The following is a 5,747-nucleotide window of genomic DNA, read 5'->3' as shown; positions in this document are numbered from 1 at the left end:
GAGGCCTGGGGGTGGCGTGGAAGGAGCAGTAGTGCTCTTGCCCATCGCACCAGCCAACTGTCCGTAGACTTCGGGGCTCACATTCCTTGACCAGAACCAAACTCTTGGTCATTTGCTGCTTCTGCTTTGGGGAGTGTGGGGCAGAGAGCGGATGCCACAGGCAGGGGGACAGTGGGCAGAAGGTCCAGGTTGGCTGTGGTCAAGAGGCCGTGTCTGGCCCAGCTGCCTCATTGACAGGCACCCTGACAAGGGCAGCAGAGCCCACGTGGCAGGTGCCGGGGGAAGGGCTGGGCTCCGGGGCGGCTTGAGTCCTTTCGATGCCCTGTCACTCGGCCCAAACATCCCCTGCTTCCCCCAGAAGCCTGGCCATCCAGGGTCTGGAGCCTCCCCTCCAGGCCTCTTTCTCAATCTGGCTTCCAGGTAAAGCCATTCAGAGGCTGCCAGGCCCAGTACCCAAGATGTTCCTTTCCCACGACTAGGGGTTTAACTGTGAAGTCTTCCCTGCCACATTTTTCCCCATCTGCTGAAGTATCTTTACTGATGGGGGCCTCACTGTTACCACCCATACAAGGGACATAAGGATCCCTGCATCTCTCTAGACCTGACAAGAAAACACCTCAGTTTGTGTGGTGGCAGCATGAGAGAAAAGAAGACTCGGGTTCAATACCCCCCCTTCCTGGGCATGTAGCCTAGAACAGCTCACTACCTCTCCAGACCTCAGCTTCCCAGCCTACCCCCACTGGAGAGCCAGGAGGTTCCGGGTTCTCATGAAGGAGAGGGTGGCGGGGCCGGAATGCGATCCTGAGACAAGCTCAAGCCACCGAGGCGCTGGAGGGGACCAAACTCGGCAGCCGCCCTGAGCCTTTTCCTCCTTCTGTTTTCCTGGTTCCAGGAGCTGAGAAGCAGACGGGGAAACCAGCGAGTATGCAAATTCCTGCACTGTTGGGAAATGATCCTGGAGCTCCCCAGCGTGGCCTCCTGCCAGCCCTTCCCTGAACCCCGACAGGCCCCCACTGACCCAGTCTTCTTGCAAGTTCTGTCTCGCACACATGGGTTAACCAGGCTTGGGGTGCACAGTGACTAAGGAAACCTCGGCCTCCCTGGTGGAGACAGAACCGCCCAAAACAGGATGAAATTCCCTGCCCTGGATGTCCCCGCCCACTCTGTCCCCATCCCACTTTGCCAGCCTGAGGAAAACCCAGCAGTCTCCAAAGATCTGGGGACCTAAATTAGGAGCATGAGGGCCTTGGGGCTTCAGCGGAGCGGCTCTCCCAGGCACCCCCCGCCAAGTGCTATAACACCCCAAACCTCGCTTGTCACCTGCAAGGTGGTGTTGGGGAGTGGCTGGGACGAGGCCAACGCTTACCACCTAGCTGCCACTTCCTCCCTCCTCCCGCCAGCAAAGTTCTGTGCCCTCCATCTGCCCCCATGTCTCCTGGAAGAGCCAGAGTCTGTCTCGCCTGCACAGAAGGGCAAGCCCCCCGCCCTGAAGGAGGTGCCGGGCGGGTCTCCACCAGAGGCAGCGAGCAAGTGAGCAACAGAGAAACTGGGATTCGTGGGACACAAGGCTATGAGCTGGGGGGTGCTGTCAGCCCGAGCTCTGGGCACAACTGCTCCCCGGGGACTCTTGCCCCGCAAGAAGGCAGTCTGAGGATCCTAGCACGTTTGCCCCAGGGCTTCTCAAACCTGGCTCTTTTTTTTTTTTTTTTTCCAGAATGGGTGGAGTAAAGGGTAGTGAGTAAGAGCCTGTTCTGGGGGCCTCCTAGTTCACGCGATGGGTGTGGGAGACTTGGCTGAAAGAGACAGGAAGTAGGGCCCTACAATTAAGGAAACCCAAGCCAGCCCAGGCCACGGTATGTAAATCTTCCCAGACAGTTCCTGGAGCAGGAGGAGGCCCCAGGCTGTCATCCTGGGGTGTGGCCTCTTGAAGCCCATCTCCAGGCAGCTGCCAGCATCTTAAACTACTCACCCAGTTAAGAAATGGCTACAAAACTCAGTGGGAGAAAAGGATCGGACAACCCACCCCACCCCACCCTGAGCTGGGCACGTTGCTGGGAAGCAGGTCACTGGGAGGGGTCCAAAGGCTCTGATTCTGGCTGCTCTCCCAAGAGCCTGCCAAAGCCAGAGGCACTGGTGGCGCTCTGCCTGCCACCTGCTGGCGCCTCCTGGTACAACCGCCTGTAGAGCAGGGGGCAGGCTCAGCCCCCACGGCCACCCACCCTGCCTGGGGAAGGGCCTAGAGGCAAGGATCTCCAGCAGGATCCACAGACGAGAATCTAAAGAGAATTTACAGGAAGTAAGCACTAAGGCAAAAACGGGATTCTTCTTTATTTTCTTTGAGGAAGACTAGCCCTGAGCTAACATCTGCTGCCAATCCTCCTCTTTTTTGCTGAGGAAGACTGGCCCTGAGCTAACATCCATGCCCATCTTCCTCTACTTTATATGTGGGATGCCTACCACAGCATGGCTTGTCAAGCGGTGCCATGTCTACACCCAGGACCCGAACCGGCGAAGCCCAGCCCACCAAAGCAGAACATGCAAACTTATACCGCTGCACCACCGGGCTGGCCCCAACCGGGTATTCTTAACGGCATTTGCGGCTCCACCCTGGAAAGCAACACCAGAGGTCCCAGTCATGCCTTCTGCAAAGTTTAAAGCTCCAGAAGATTCCAAGTGTTCCAGGTAACAGATTACCCAAGAAAAATTCTCAGGAACTGGAGGAATAAGAAGGAAAGAAAAAGGAGACAATAATGCAGGCATTCCCATTTAAAAAGTGATTTGGAAGATAAAGTCACAATGAGATCCATGGGTTGTGACCCTTTGGGTCAGCAATCCCACTGCTAAGAATCATGCTTGCAAAATGATGTGGGCAACGCACTCCAACACCGTCTGAAACAGCAAAAGATGGGGAACAAGATCAACGCCACCAACAGGGGGCTGGTGAAATCGGTTCTGGTATACACGTGGAAGGGAATATGAAGCAGCCAATAGAAACGAGGCAGCTGCATTTATAGGTTTTCCAAGCTGTATTACTAGATGAAAAAAGTATGCTACCACTTTTGTAATAGACACACGTATGTGTGCATACTGCTCATATATGTACACAGTTCCTCTGGAAGGACACACGAGAAACTGGCTCTGGGAAGGACAACCGGTGTTTGAGGGGCAGGTGGACTATTCATTGACCGTTCAGTACATTTGAATGGATGCCATTGGCAGTTATTACTTACTCAAATTAAATATTGTAAAGCCCCCTAGGGGTCAGACATGAGTTGTAGGGTTGGGGGTGGGGATCTGAAGGAGGGCTGTATTGGCCAGGGGTCTCCAAAGTTTATTCTTGTACATGAACAGTGAAAACCTGCAGCATACCGACCCCCATCATGCATTAGTTGTTAAGCCATGAGAACTGCCATTTTTGAAGATCAAAACGGTTGAATATCAGCAACTGCTTGTGGTTCAACCTAACATTTATTCATAAGTTACCTACATGTACTCGTGAGCTTTATTATATAAACATTCAAAGTGAGGAACTAAATAAGGCTGAGCCTGAAAGTAAATATAAATCGAAGGCCTGACTGTTCCTCCTGCCCCCATGAGCCATCCTCCACGCTCCTCAGCTTGGGGGCCACTGCCCCACGAAGTGGGGATCAGAATCGGCAACATCCAAGCCCATCCCAGCGACGAAACTTTCGCTCTACAGAAGCAGTTTTTCAAAGTGAAGATTGTTTCGCAGCGTGAAGTTCACCCCTTATAAATTCCAGACAGGATAACATTAACTTAGATGGACACAGGAACGAGAATCCCAATTCCTTCTTCTCGTGGTCTCTGCCTCTTCCGCACACCTCACCTTCCCGGGCGCGACAGACGCTGGCGGCCTGGGAGCAGTGAACGTGCGGGAAGCAGCACCATCTGCTCTGCGTCCACGCTGCACCCACCTGGCGCAGCCCCTGCGGTCCGGCTTCGGGCACGTGTTTTTAAGTGTAACAAGGCCTCAGTAATCTGGAATAAGGCTGAGAGGCAGGGAAGTCAGAATAAAAGCCGAAAATAAGTCACAGAGTGTTTCAAAACGGCATACATGTTACTGCCTTCAAGCTGAGGCCTTTCAGCATTTGTTTTCATTCCCTCACTGACCGTATAGATCAAGATGGTGGGAGTCCTCCTTGGGACGTTTAGAGGACTTACATGACCCCAAAACCCAGAGGCTCAAGCTTGGAGCTGGAAATAATTCTGATGCCTACTTCCTACTCAAGCAGGGGGCTTTCTTCTAAGCAAACAGTATAAACTCATCGCGGAGAGAACGGTTAATCTATTTCTTGGTCCTTTTTTTAATGCATTTTGAAGGCCCTCAGCTTCAGGCATGCCCAGCAGCTCTGACCAGTCCACGCTCTCTCAACCCACACGGGCCCTGTCCACATTCACGAGGCTGCCCTTCAGACCCCCCTGGACCCCAAGCAGCTTCCAATCTTTTACTTTGTGTTTGTTCCCACTCTCCATCTTCAATTTGTAGGGTCTGTGGTGTTTGGAACATTTTGAGTTTGAATCCTCTTTCCCCAGCTCCCTGGAAGAGCATACTTGAGACTCCCCAGGACTCTTGCACAGGCAGCCAACTCCCAGAATAAGACATAAAACCTAACTACAAAGTGCCTGGACTTCTTGTTAATATCTTATAACTACCAAAAGGAGCAATAGGACAACCTGCTCCCATCGTGGAGATGAGAAAGCTCAAGTACAGAAAACTAGGTTTACCCAGATGGCAGAAACCAACCAGTAGGACTGCCCTCAGCCCTCCCATCCCCTCTTGTCCCCTGGATTACTGGAGAGGGAAGAGGACACAGCACAGGAGCCATCTTGCAGTTTGGCTCTAGTTCTTTAAACCAAGTCATCTTCTTTTCCTAAGACCTGAAGCCAAGTACTGTTCCAAACCCAGCTAACCTAGTGAAGGCAGCCCAGAAGGAACGCCTTCTGGGTGCCCCTGGGGGTGGTCCAGCTCAGGGGCCACTGGTGGGGGCTGCAAAGATGGGAGGACACAGGCCACCCAGCAGACCTCTACCAAATGTTGTAGGTGGGTACTGCGGGGGCAAGTGCCACCTGAATGAACATGTCTCTCTGTGTTGGCACGTTTATTCTTTTGATCGATGACTTAATCAAAGTCATTACCTTATCCTCTTTGAAAGTGGAGCCAGTTAGTTTATAACAGAAGTTACAAACATCTCAAGCACGCGGGCAGGGATGCCTTGCGCCCTTTCTCAGACCACCCAGATGTAGGGAGCCCAGGCGGTCCTTCAGGACTTGAGTATCTCCAGCACGCCTGGCCGACGTACAGGAAAACTGAGAGGTCCTCTAATCAGTAATTAAACTTCATAGAGAAAATAAGCATAAAGCCAGCAGCCTGTCTCTAACTACGATTACATACACACGTGGGTGTATTGGTATACATAGATAGGCCTGTAAACAATACGTCTTCTCAAGAGCAGTCCTACCATAGCTCTAGGAAATAAACTATGAGAGTCAGCAATGTCTCCTGGTTTGCTTTGTGCTTCCTCAGAGCTCAGGAAACTGCAGGCACTCCTCCCTCCCAGAGGAGACAAACCAACAGAGAAGAACGCAGATGCTTCTGGTTCCCATTGGTTTTAGTTGCTCTTGTTGTTTTTTTAAGGAACAGTCTAAATATACGAAACAATTTCCTTTAAAACCCTGACACTGGAGTTCTGCCACCAAAGACACACCTGAAGACATCTAAACAGCCA

Source organism: Equus asinus, chromosome 5 (assembly GCF_041296235.1).
Source record: "Equus asinus isolate D_3611 breed Donkey chromosome 5, EquAss-T2T_v2, whole genome shotgun sequence".
NCBI lineage: Eukaryota > Metazoa > Chordata > Mammalia > Perissodactyla > Equidae > Equus > Equus asinus.
This window is presented reverse-complemented; position numbering follows the sequence as displayed.